Source organism: Neofelis nebulosa, chromosome 12 (genome assembly GCF_028018385.1).
Source record: "Neofelis nebulosa isolate mNeoNeb1 chromosome 12, mNeoNeb1.pri, whole genome shotgun sequence".
Lineage (NCBI taxonomy): Eukaryota > Metazoa > Chordata > Mammalia > Carnivora > Felidae > Neofelis > Neofelis nebulosa.
In genome coordinates, this window is record NC_080793.1 from 70,876,886 (window position 1) to 70,891,177 (window position 14,292).

Here is a 14,292-nt window from a genome sequence, read left to right on the forward strand (position 1 = left end):
CTTTTGCCAGAATAAGGCATAGAGTTTCAGAGGGAAAAAATGCAGCTTGGAAGAATTAGGAATGGAGGTGGGTGGAGATCATGCATTTCTAGAAGGTCATCCACCCAAATAAGGTTGGTGCTAGGGTTGTCAGAAGGGGTGAAGGGCATAATCTCTGTGCAGCTCTTAGCAGGAGCCCTCCTTTATAGTTGGCACTCAGTAATTTGTAGCTGTTAGGCCTGTTACGGTTGCAATCTTTACTACTTATCACAGTTAATTATAATTTCCTGTGGGGTGGCCATGTCCAGACATGTGAATGGCAGCATAGTGAAGACTGTTGCCCTGTGGGAATGTCCTCTTTCCCTGTCTGGCCTTATCAACTTTATCAGAATGTTTCTTGGGCAAACATGACCAGCTAGGACAGTGATATGTTTTGGGCCATTGCACGGTGCCCTTCAAAACCATATTACCTCTGTAGTTCTAAGAGCACATGAGTGTTCAAGCCCTCTTTCTGCCTTGGCCTTCCCTGTTTCTCCTTCTTCCTCTTTCCTGGAGAAGAAAGAGGATTTCTTGCTGCAAATAAGGCTACTAACCTACATGTTACTAGGGAAGAGGTAGGGAGTAGGAGATAAAAGATAGTCTCGCGGGTTTGGGGAGGGACTTTTGGGGTAAGAGTTTTCACAGAACCTGGAGAGTATAAGAAAATATGAGGAGGCTGAAGGGGGTTAGGGAAATGTTGTGTGTTCAACCTTAGGTGCTCTGAAATGTTTCTCAAAAACTAATAATGAAGACTTGAATTGCTTGTAACTATTTTTGCTATTGACCTGCTTGTCTTTAAATGTGTCTGAGCTGTGTGGACTCCCTTAGATATATTGGGGCTATGTGTATACGATATTCTCTTAAATTCATCTCCTGCCCTTGTTTAGTTTTCTTTTCTAAAGTTCTTGAAGGAGTTCTACGTTTAATTGGACCCAAGGTTTTTCTGTTTGTTTTAAAACTGTTAAGCTCGGCGTAGACATCTGTATGTAATTTCAAGAGAAATTATATCTTATTAAGCTCTTGGATGCATTAAAAATTTCATAAATAAAAATGATCTCTTTGTTCTCCCTGTATATGAATGGAAGCTCCTAATTGATGATTGCCATATTTTTCCTGGAGCTCTGTATTCTCAATTTTTAAAAATGATATGATCAGGCGATTCCAGCTAGATCATGGACTCCAAACCCACTGAATTGTAATAGAGATGCCCAAGGTAAATGTGTGAGGATTATAAAATGGTATTGCTTTAGGTGAGCATTTAAAAAATGCTCTGGTGGGGCGCCTGGGTGGCGCAGTCGGTTAAGCGTCCGACTTCAGCCAGGTCACGATCTCGCGATCCGTGAGTTCGAGCCCCGCGTCAGGCTCTGGGCTGATGGCTCGGAGCCTGGAGCCTGCTTCCGGTTCTGTGTCTCCCTCTCTCTCTGCCCCTCCCCCGTTCATGTTCTGTCTCTCTCTGTCCCAAAAATAAATAAAAAACGTTGAAAAAAAAATTAAAAAAAAATAAAAATAAAAAATGCTCTGGAGAAAGGAGTAAATCTGGCATATTATACTAATTAAGCCAAGTGTTGGACCAGCCCTAGTATGATAGGTATAGGAATCTTCACAAACATTCTTTCTCTCATCCTTATAAGCATATGGTGGAATTTCATTTCTTTATCCTCTTTAAAGTCAGAAAAGATTTTTAACTTGCTTTGGATAATGAGCTGAAGTGACATATGTTTAAAAGCCAGTGTGGAATTTACCACATTCCCTTCCCACTGCTGTGGTGATGGTTGAAGCTGCTGTCAAGAGGAAGCTTCATTCTGAATCCTTAAGCTATGATGAGAAAAGCTCTTCTCTGCCAATCAGCTCTGGCTGTGTGTTATAGGTGAGAAATAAACCTATATGCTGTTAACCCACAGATAATTTGGGATTCTTTGTTACTACAGCTTAACCTAGCCTATCCTGATTGATACATCTTGACTCCAGCTTTTGATTTTTAACTTCAGTTTCAGCACTGATTTGTGGATTTGGGTTTGTTGAAATTCCTGCTGCTCTCTGGACTTCAGTTTTCTCATCTCTGAAATGAGTGGTTTGGATCAGATTCTTTCCACAGTACCTTCCAACTCCAACATTCTGTGGTTCTGAGAAAGTTAGTGCTATTCCCTAACTGTTAATATTTTTAGTCCTCTCTCTCTGGACTCTGAGAGCCTGGAGTTCAAACTTGAATTTTGCTATTTGCTTGCTGTGTGACTTTGGGCAAGTTGCTCAACCATTCTAAGCTTTATATGCCTCTCTTAGAAAATGGAAAAGCCACTAGCTCCTAGTGCTCATGTGGATTAAATAAGATGAATAGTTGAAGTAATTAAAAAAAAACAACAAAACATAGCTCACAGTGCCAGGCACTAAGGAGAGTTTGAGCAAATGCCTACTGATTCCAATCTGAGAAGAGGAGGTGATACCAGCCTTTTCTGTCCCCTGATGTAGCTCAGGGAGACCATAGGGCCCAGCGGGCTTGGGCTGTCTGTTTCACAGTGCTTGTTAGAGAAATGAATGTTGCAGATCACAGGCTAAAATAAGGGGAAAAGGCAGATATTAAATTAAGATGTACTTAAATTTTGGAAGTATTGATTAAAGTAGACAGTTAGCTTATGAAAGTACTGTGCTTAGAATCTTATCTCCACTACTGGAGTGAGGAATCACTTAAATGTATTTTTTCCCTTTGGAACATTAAATAATGAAAGAAAATTTTTATGTCCACTTTCATTTTGGATAATTACAACATCATTTTCCTGAATTTATTTTCTTGGTCCATCTCCTGAGTTGCATTTCTTCTGTTCATATCCTCTCAGTTCCTCTGTTGGTTTCTTTCTTTTTCTTCCTTACTTTTAAATTAATGTGTTCGAATATTTTAGGTTTAGAGAAAAACTGAGCAGAAAGTATGGAGTTCCCATCTACTCCCTTTCTGCCCACCCCACTCTCCCATGTTATGTACATCTAGCATTAGCGTGGGTACATTTATTACAATTGATGAACCAATATTGATACATTATTATTAACTGAATTCATAGTTGATATTAGGGTTTCACTTTATGTTGTATAGTTTTGACAAATGTATCACGTATTCACCATTAAACCATCACACAGATAGCTTCACTGCCTGTAAAAATCCTTTGTGCTTTACTTATTCTTCTCTTCCCTCCCCCATCACCTCAGCAACCATTGATCTTTTTTTTTTTTACTATCTCTGTAGTATTGCCTTTTTTAGAATGCCATATGTATGTATACAGTATGTAGACTTTTCACACTAGCTTCTTTCACTTAGCAATATGTATTTAAATATTCTTTATTTCCTTCCATAGCTTGATAGCTAATTTCTTTTTATCTCTGAAAAATATTCGATGTAGGGATGTACCACTTTGTTTAGCCATTCACCTGTTGAAGGACATCTTGGTTACTTACAACTTTGGGAATTATGAATAGAACTGCTATGAACATTTGTGTGCAGGTGTCTGTGTGGGCATAAGTTTTTGATTCATTTGGGTGTAAATACCTAGGGGCACAGTTACTGGATTGAGCCTGTGCTTAGTTTTGCAAGACACTGTCAAACTCTCTTCCAAAGTGGCTGTTCCAGCAGCAAATGAGAGTTGCTGTTGCTTCACATGCTTGTCAGCATTTGGCGTTGTCAGGGTTTTGGATTTTAGCCATTCAATAGGTATGTGGTGGTATATCATTGTTTTAATGCACAATTCCCTAATGACCTATGATGTGGAGCATCTTTTCATATGATTATCTGCTACCTATGTATCTTTGGTCTGTTAAAATTGTCCACTTTTAAAGTAGGCTGTTTGTGTCTTCTTGTCAAGTCTTAAGAGTTCTTTATGTTTTGGATACAAGTCCTTTGTTAAATGTGTATTTTGTGACTACTTTCTCCAAGTCTATGGCTCATGTTTTCATTCTCTTAAAAGTTTCTTTTGCGGAGCAGAGATTTTAAATTCTAATGAAGTCTAACTTCCCGTTTTTGTTTTTGTTTTTGTTTTTTCCCTTCATGGTTTGGGGTTGTATCCAAAAAGTCCTCACCAAGTTCAGGTCGTGTAGGTTTTGTCCTGTGATATCTTCTAGAAGTATAGTTTTGTGTTTTACATTTAGGTCTCTGACCCATTTTGAGTTAATTTTTGTAAAGGGTGTAATGTCTGCGTCTATATTCTTTTTCTTTCTCTTTTTGCTTTTGGCCTGTGGATATCCAGTTGTTGGAGCACCATTTGTTGAAAAGACCGTCTTTTTCCCATTGCAGTGCCTTTGGTTTTTTGTCAGAGGTCCATTGACTATATTTGTGTAGGTCTATTTTGGGGCTCTTTATTCTATTCTGTTGCTCTATTTGTATGTTCTCTGGCCAGTATCACACTGTCTTAATCACTGTAACTTTATAGTAAGTCTTGCAGTTGAGTAGTGTCAGTCTTCTGACTTTGTTCTTTATCAACAGTGTGTTGGCTATTCTGAAGTTTTTCCTTTCTATATAAACATTAGAATAAGAGTACTTATATAAATTGCTGAGATTTTGATTGGGCTTGTATTAAAACTATAGATATAGTTGGGAAAAGCTGACCTCTTAACAACATTGAGTCTTTCTATCCATGAACATGGTATATCTCTCTATTTATGTAGTCTTTATTTCATTCATCAGAATTTTGTAGTTTTTCTCACCTAGATTTTGTACTTATTTGTTATTTGTACATAAGTGTTTCTTTTTTTTTGGTGCTAATATAAATGATATTTTGTTTATTAATTTCAACTCCCAATTGTTCTTGCTGATATATGGGAAAAGTATTCACTTTTGTATGTTAGCTTTGTATCCTGCAGCCTTGCTGTAATCACTTATTAGTTCTAGGAAATTTGTTGTTGATTCCTTTAGGTTTTCTACATAGACAATCATGTAATCTTCAAATAAAGAAAATTTTATTTCTTCCCTCCCAATCTGTATGCCTTTTGTTTCCTTTCCTTAGTGCATTAGCTAGAACTTCCAGTATAATATTCAATAGAAATAGTGAGAAGGAGCATCCTTACCTTGTTTTTGATCTTAGGAGGAAAGCATCTAGTTTCTCTCCATTAAGTATGATGTTAAGGTTTTATAGACGTTCTTTATCAAGTTGAGAGAGTTGTTTATTTTTAACTATTTGAAAATTTGGGTATAACAAAATTAAGCATACCTGGGTTTAAATACTGACTATGCTACTTTCTTGCTATGTTGACCTTGGGTAAGTTAATTAGACTCTCTGAGCCTTGGTTTCTACACCATGAGGGAAAAAAAGACACTATGTTGAAATTACAGAAAGGATTGGAGTTGGAAAACTTTAAAATTATTTTGCCGTGAGTGCCTTCAGCAATTGGGTCTGTCAATGGCACTAAGCCCCAAAATGGGGGGGGGGGAAGGTGGGGGAGGAAAAATATTTGGAGCACTAAGAAGTGGCAGAAATTCCTAAGAGCTGAAACATCAAATATGAGTCCTCAAGCATTGGGATGGATCTGTGTGTCAGTCAGAAGAGAAAGGACCCTAGGAGTGCAGACACACAGCCCATCCTTTAGAATGAAAGCTGTGGAACACAGGGAAGGTAACAGTGGCAAAAAGAACCCTGAAGAAAACATTACCAAGTCCAAGGCACCCTGCCCGCTTAGACTTCTATGACACCCTTTCGGAAGACACCATTCAGGACCCAGACAATAAAGTGGCCAACCTGTCCTGGCTGCTGCTGCTTTTCATGGATTATGCAGTACTTCTCCGTCTTTCTTCTTTAGGGCTTTAAAAAATTTCCCCAGTCTTGATACTACTAAGCCTCTAGCTGTGAGGATGGCTACATGTAGATGGTCCCTGCTACAGTCCTAACTATGCCTTCTCCTCCAAATGATGATTATTTATTGTGCACAAAAATTCCTTTAATCAATCTAGCCTGTATGTTCAATTATCTTAGCCATAATATGTTATTACTACATAGCAGATGTATAGAATTAGGTACTTCAGCTTCTTGAAACCTTGGTTTTACCTTTTAAACATCTGGAAATATTTGAATAACACAGTAAATCAAAGCAACTTTATTGAAGTATAGTTGATCCACAATAATACATTCATTTCAAGTGTATACTATAGTGATTTAACAAACTTATACATTATGCTACACAAGTGTAGCTACCATCTGTCACCATACAACACTGTTAAAATACCATTGGCTATATTCCCTGTGCTGTACCTTTTATTACTGTGACTTACTCATTTCATAGCTGGAAGCCTGGATCTTCCACTCCCTTTGACCCATTTTGCCCATTCTTCTACTGCCCTTTCCTCTGGGAACCATTGGTTTTGGGTTTGTTTCTGCTTTTTATTTGTTTTGCTTTATAGCGTCTACATATAAGTGAAATCATATGATATTTCTGACTTATTTTACTTAGCATAATACCCTCTAGGTCCATTCATGTTGTTGCAAGTGGCAAGATCTCACTTTTTTATGGCTAAGATTTGTGTGTGTGTGTGTGTGTGTGTGTGTGTGTGTGTGTGTGTGTGTACACCACGTCTTCTTTATCCATTCATTTATTGATGGACACTTGGGTTTCTTCCATATCTTGGTTATTGTAAATAATGCTACAGTAAACAGAGGGATGCATGTATCCTTTTGAGTTAGTGTTTTCATTTTCTTTGGGTAAATACCCAGTGGTGGAATGACTGGGTCATCTGGTATTCCTATTTTTAATTTTCTGAGGACCCTCCATATGGTTTTCCACAGTAGCTGCATTCCCACCAACAGTGCACTAGAGTTTCTCTTTCTCCACATCCTCACCATCACTTGTTATTTCTTTTTGATTCTAGCCATTCTGTGAGGTGCTGTCACGTTGTGGTTTTGGGTTGCATTTCCTTGATGATTAGTGATGTTGAGCATCTTTTAATGTGTCTTTTGGCCACTTGTAAGTCTTTGGAAAAACGTTTATTCAGGTCCTCTGCTCATTCTTAAATTGAATTATTTGAGATTTTGGTGTTGAGTTGCAGGAGTTCTTCACATATTTTGGATATTAACCCCTTATAGGAAATATCGTTTGCAATAAATATCTTCTCCCATTTTGTAGGTTGTTTTTTGGTTGATGGTTTCCTTCATTGTACAAAAGATTTTAGTTTGGTGTAGCCCAAGTAGTTCAATCAAGCCACAATATTTCCTTTTTTTTTTTTTTTTTAACATTTATTTATTTTTGAGACAGCATGAGCAGGGGAGGGGCAGAGAGAGAAGGAGACACAGAATCCAAAGCAGGCTCCAGGCTCCTAGCTGTCAGCACAGAGCCCAACGCAGGGCTCAAACCCACAAACTATGAGATTATGACCTGAGCCAAAGTCAGATGCTTAATTAACTGAAGAGTCACCCAGGCGTCCCAAGCTACAATATTTCTTTTTTTTTTTTTTTTTAATTTTTTTTAACGTTTATTTATTTTTGAGACAGAGAGAGACAGAGCATGAACGGGGGAGGGTCAGAGAGAGAGGGAGACACAGAATCTGAAACAGGCTCCAGGCTCTGAGCTGTCAGCACAGAGCCCAACGCGGGGCTCGAACTCACAGACCGTGAGATCATGACCTGAGCCGAAGTCGGCCGCTTAACCGACTGAGCCACCCAGGCGCCCCTACAATATTTCTTAAACTAACAAATGCTTGTCCTTCACAGTAGAAGCAGAACAATTTAGTTCACCAGTTTCTCATTATTATTCTGTTTATTTGCCTATGAAGATCAGTGGATTGAAGACCTTGCTTCACAAAAGAAATGCAACTTCTAGGGAGAAGGCTTACTCCTGGCAACAAATCACTCAGTTGCTGTTCAGGGCCTTGTAATTGTCTAGAAGCCCCTTTGGAGTTTCTAGATATTCAGATGGGAATTGGATTCTTCCTTCCCTATAGAAGAATCAGCAGAGACTGACCATTCTGCTCTTCCCCCGATTTGTATGTATGGAGGCCACCCCTTTCAAGAGCAACTTGTGTGAACATAGGGAGCTAAGCAACAGGGCCCTTCAGACAAGTCTTACAGCGTTGATTACCAGAAAGCAAAGTCTGGCAGTTTCACTTCTGTTTGTTACAGTGGGGGCCATGGTACCTTCCCCAGAATGCACTGTTCCTAGTGTGCTGGGTTTGTGTTTGATTCTTAAGGTTGTTGCCTACTCCCCTTATCCCAGTGGTCCTCCCTAAAGTCTCTGGTCTATGTTGAACTCTTCTTCCCTGCCAAAGGGTCCTAGGACTTCAGTGGCTACATGGCTCAAGCTATGTCCACTGAGGACTTTTTCTGGCTGTGGTTCTCCAGCACTTCCAAGGAAAACTCAAGGAACACTTTTGAAAACCTCTAATTTGCCTCATATCAGGGTTGTAAACTCGAATTTTTCTAGGGATTAAGGAAGTGTGGGGAATGGAAAATGTGGAGATACTAGAATGGGTGGGAATGTTGCAGACTGCAAGGTTCACCCTCCATGGAAAAGGGGAGCTGATACTGAGCTCCAACAGACTTTTATGGCCCAGCTTCCAGACCCTCCAGCTTTTCAAGAGCATCCAGCAGACAGATTTTCTGAGCAGGATCCCAATTTAAAGCTGCAGAGACACCATGTTGGTCAAGTAAAACATGGTAGATGGACTCCACTTCTTGGCTCATTCGTTGATAATCTCTGTGATTGTGTTTCCCACTGGGCCTAAATTGTCTTTTCTGTACTCCTCGCCTTGGCCTGAGGCATTGATTCACTTTCTCTCTCGAGTGGAAAATTTTGAGTGCACCAAGCAGAAAAACCAATTTGTACTAGTTGAAACAACAAGGAATCTTGTTGGCAATCCTGGAAGTTCACACTTAAAGTGAGCATCATGTTTGGTAATCTGGAGACACAGATTCTATTTCCCTGTGACTATTTTTGCTCTGCCCTGTTGGATTCATCCTCAGCCTGGTTTTAGCATGGCTACAACAGTTCCAGGCCTCCACCCCTTTGTATAACAACATCCACAGGGAAGAGAAAGTGTCTTCCTGAAGCTCTCTCAGGAGAGTGAACAAGAGCCATCCCAGAAACTCCAGTTGTTCCTCATGTCTCATTGGCCTAGACTGGGTCATGTGTGCTTTCATGAACCAGTCAGACAAGAGGGGTGGGATTCAAACCAAGCTTGATCCCTGGAGTTAGGGGTGAGTTATAGTTTGCTGAAGCTCAGGGACTTTGCATGTAGTTGTGTGCATGTATGTTATTCGCGTGTATTTATGTACATATCTGAACAAAATCTGGGTTCTATTAGGAATGACAAAGTGGTGTATGGATGCTGGGCAACTAACCAATGGCATCTATAATGCGGTTTGTATTTTATAAAACTGTCCAGGCCTGGTGTTGTGGTGGATAATCCAGTGCCCTTTTCTGCCAGTGTCTCAATTCAAGGAATCGGGGTACTTGATACTGACTGCCCCTAAATTCTTGTATTGTTTCTTCTGTGTCTGCTTAGAGAATGGCAGCAGATAGGTGAATTGAGTTCCTCCAATATCTTGGGCATAGGTGTTGGATCAGGGTTTGACATCCTTACAAACAATGTTTCTGAATCAATTTTTAAAAATCTGTAACATGGGGAGAATATTAGTTGCCTCAGTGGGTTGTCAGGATATTAAGTGCAAAGTAAGTAACATAGTCCTTGGTGTATGATAAATGTTCAAGGAATAGTTAATTATCACGATATTTATTTCATCCCTAAAGGTAGCTGTTCTAACTCTACACCTTGATTTGTAGCAATACATTGGGTAGTTTGGGACCGGTACTCTTCTCCTCATGTAACCAGTGTCTAAACGGTAGCAAAAATGTCTTGCTTTGGAGTTTTAGGAATTAGGGATTGAAATATGCCATGCTTTTTCACTGAAGGCAAGCCATGGCTGATTTAAGCCAATTGAGTTCTCTTGCTCTTCTTCTTTAAGCACAAATATTTTGGTTTTGCTTCACTGGAACTAGGGAGTCGAAGTAAATGCACCATCAGCATTTAGTTGCAAGAGGAGTTAAGCAACAAAATTGAGTTCAATTAGTTGCAAAAGGAATGAAGCAACAGAACTGGGTTCTTTGTCTCTTTGTTCACTTTTTCTTTGCCAAGAGGCCAATGCTGGGAGGCAAATACTATTACTCTCACTTTCTTTGTATCTAAAAGGATCTATGAAATCGGATACAAAGATTTAAGATTCAGATAATTCTTAATATTTCTGGTAATGACCTCTTACTGGGGTATAGTGCTTTGCAGTTTGCAAACTGCTTTCACATCTTACAAACCAGATCTTAAGATCCGTGAAATTATAAATTGTTTTGTGCACGATCTCTAATCCCTGTCCCAGTGTCTTGCATAATGGATATTTAACAAATACATAAATGAGTCTCAAATCCACCCCAATGGATTACTCTGAAAGTTACCATTATTTCTTTTTTACACAAGAAGAAATGAAGTCTCAGATTTCATGATTTGCTTAAGGTCAGCCAGTCGGTAAGTGGTGGAAACAGACTCTAACATAGTGGCCTGTTCTTTCCTTCCAGTACATACTTTGGGTGGGGAGGAGAGATGGGTTTTTTGAAAAGTAGGCTAGTTTGGGATTACAAAAATTAGGTTCCTTTTCAGGCTATGGGAGAGGGTCCTGAGTGAATGTGATATTATTGCAAAAAATTCAGGGATCAATACACACTCCAAGAATTGTCACAAAATGGGCAGAGGAGGTGGAGAGAGGACCCAGACCCCTTTCTTTACACATTGAGGCTCCTGGAGTAAAGAAAGCCCAAACAGAACCCAGAACCTGGTGGCAGTTTAGATCTGAGCATCTCAAACTCTGTGGTGAGACCAGTACTAGATTTTGTTTCTTCAATCTGTTTTGGACTAATGCTTGTTAAAACAAACCCAAAAACACACATAATGAGGGCCGCCCGGGTGGCTCAGTTGGTTGAGCATCCAACTTTGGCTCGGGTCATGATCTCATGGTTCATGAGTTCAAGCCCCACATTGGGCTCTGTGCTGACAGTTCAGAGCCTGGAGCCTGCTTCAGATTTTGTGTCTCCATCTCTCTCTGCTCCTCCTCCACTTGCGCGTCTCTCTCTCTCTCTCTCAAAAATAAACATTGAAACACACACACACACGCAATGAAAATAAAGTACTCTTAATTTCTGCATTTATTTCATGCAGAACCAGTAACAAAGAGTTTACAATCTTACACGATCCATAGACCATATCTTGACTAGCATTGGTTTAGATTAAAAAAATTTTTTTTTAATGTTTATTTTTGACAGAGAGAGAGAGAGCGTGAGCGGGGGAGGGGCAGAGAGAGAGGGAGACACAGAATCTGAAGTGGGTTCCAGGCTCTGAGCTGTCAGCACAGAACCCAGTGTGGGGCTCGAACTCACAGACTGCGAGATCATGACCTGAGCCGAAGTCAGACACTCAACCGACTGAGCCATTCAGGGGCCCTGGTTTAGATTTTTAACACATTAAAAAAAATGACAACGGAAAAAAAATTATAATTATATTCATGATATTTTAAGTACAGTATATGTAAATCAATTCACCATGTACTGCAGGTGGTGAGGACCAGTATTGGGACATAAGTTTAAATGTGTGTGATGAATACATTCTTTTTTTTTTCCAATGCTGTTAGTGCATTTCTGAGACTGTATAACCTCATTTAGAGACAACATCCAAAGTCTGTACTTAAGGCACTTTCTTAAAGCACGGATCACACACTTACATGTCCTAATGTTTTTCTTCTGTCCTGTTGTGATAAAACACAATTAGGTAATAGTTCTAAAGAATTTATATTAGCTGTTTGATCCCCCCCCCCCATTTAGTTGATATGGAACGTACAGCTGCTATCTTGTGGGAGAATAAAAATTTTGACATTAAAAGGAAGTCCTTCTACTTAAAATTCTTGACAATCACTTCTCCACATAGACCTTGAAGAATTTTGGGGAGAGTTGGCTAATTCTGCTATGCTTGTGGAATCTCAAGTGCAGGGACTTTAGTGTCTTCCCTAGGCCCACTGTTAGTTCCTAGACCCCAGGTTTTCCATGAGAAAAAGCAATGCCTGATTTAGTCATTCGATAACCTCCAGCGTGCCAGGCACTGGCTTAGGCAGCAAGTCAGGGTGGTGAACAGCGGCTTATATGTCCAGGAAGCTCAGGAGGAAGCAAGTGGATTCCAGAGAATCAATTCCAGAGAATTCCAGAAGTTGGGGCTGGGAACAGAACCAGTGTTCACCCCAAGGCCCTTCCTTGCTGTGAGGTGTGTGGAACTGGCAGCTGGACCCGCTCACACAGCTGACCCTGAATAGGCTCCTCTGACCCTTGGTACTGGGCCGGGTGGTCTTTTATTTAGTGTGAGAACTGGGCTTCATGCACAGAAATGATAATAAGAGGAAGTTAAATGCCTTAAGAACACTGTCCAGATTTCCAGGCAGAGCAGAGCAGAACATGAGGCTGTACGCTGGCTTTCTTGGCAAGAGGCGGTGACACAGAGCATCTCAAGATGATGAGGCTGGCTTGTAGCCTGCAGATGCAGAGGCAGTGTTTGTTCTTAAGAATGGAAAACACTTTCATTTTTGTGACTTGAGGAGTAGACCATTCTCAAGGGGAAACTGGGCTTTGTTTTCTGGTGACGTCTGGAGACAGGTACAATTTTTGCACTTCTCACACATGGGGGAAATTCCCCTGGACCAGTGCTTCTCAAACTTGAATGAACATGTGAATAACCAGGGGATCTTGCTAAAATGCACGTTCGCTTCAGTTGGTCCGGAGCTGTGGTTGAGATTGTGGTTCCAACCAGCTCCCTCCCAGGTGATGCTGAGGCCACTGCTCTGCAGGATTGCTGGTCTGTGGGCAGTGCTCCCAGGGACAGGGGCCTGGTGGCCTGGAAGCGTGGAAACTGGCCTCCCCTGCTTTTGTGGAAGATCTTGATTTCTGTTTCAGCCGCATTTGTGTATTTCAGTCAACACATAGTCTACAATGGCATTGCCTTTTCTCAAGGGTCTTACGTAGTATGAGAGTATGTATTGGTTGATGTGTTCAGTCATTTAAAAAAAAATCTCTGTTGCACTTTTGAGTACATCTTCAGGGCAAAATGCTAGCTTCCAGGCCCAATCAAATTCTGCTTAATCCCACATCATTGCAAAGCATTGCTTTGACCCACATATCGTGTGTGTCTCACATATGGTGGGGGCAGTCCACTGTAGCAAATCTGAATGCAGAGAGCTTAGCAATCCCATCATAAAAAATGATAGACTCATGTTGTGTTCGGTGATTTGATTCTTCAGCAGCCTCTTAACTATGGATGCATTACAGAGTAAATCTGTAAAAGGAACTAAATCCATCGATTATATTCTGGGCATTAGATTCAGCAGTCATCAGGTATAGCTTGTCATTTGAGCCTCCTGGGTTAAACACAATTAGAGAAATCTAAAAACAAATTCCATTTTGATGCTTTGTCCCTCTTTGAGCTACATCAGATGGTTTCCTCTTCTAAAGGAAGTAAAGGCTCAGTTTATTCAAAATTAAACTGAAGGTAATTTCAGGAGAATTGGGGCTTCATATCATATTATGTACGTATATGCCGCAGTCCTTTATTCGATGCAGCGCATCCCAGATCAGTGAGTGGCTTTTTCATCAACTTCCTGAACTGATGATGGTAGTTTCTAATGAAAAGATAATCGTGTAACAGATCAATCTGATCTTCCAAAATTATTTTTAGTAGCTTAGAAGAGTAGCTCACTTAATATCTCTAATTTCTTCATTTATTTTTATAGTTCACATTCCACCCCTAAAATATTCCTCGGGTCTGTCAGCGACTTTGATTGAAGCAGAAATTAATCTTATCAAAGATCCTGATGAGGGCTTGGAAGAGTCCTTGCTATTAACAGGGTTTTGTGGTAATGGTATTCATCTTAATCAGATTTGGCTGACAAAGCTCTCACTTCTAGAAGTTTAGAAGGAAAAATAATCCATCCAACTCATTTTGCCCATGTGAAACAGCTGTGAAGTTTGCCTAAGGTCCCTAGGGTCACTTGGAATCCCAGTCTGCCCTCTCCCCTCCCCCACCATCTCCCACAGTGCCTTTCCTTTCCTTATGGATGTGATGCGCTGGCTTTGAGGCCTGAAGCAGCAGGTTTCCCACCTTTCCTAGTAGCAGGGAGGGTGTTCCATCTGATACAGTTCACTGTAGTCCTGCACCATCCAGACTGTGCCTTCTAGCAGAGTTGCAGTATATTCACTAGTGTTCCAGGGAGACAAATTGGTGTTGTGGGAGCCCAG

General features: G+C 40.4%; 1 protein-coding gene across 2 annotated transcripts in view; it reads left to right on the forward strand.

Moving 5' to 3' along the window:
- FRMD3 (FERM domain containing 3) overlaps positions 1-14,292 on the forward strand; it is a 311,700-nt gene that overhangs the window by 138,271 nt on the left and 159,137 nt on the right. The window lies entirely within an intron of this gene.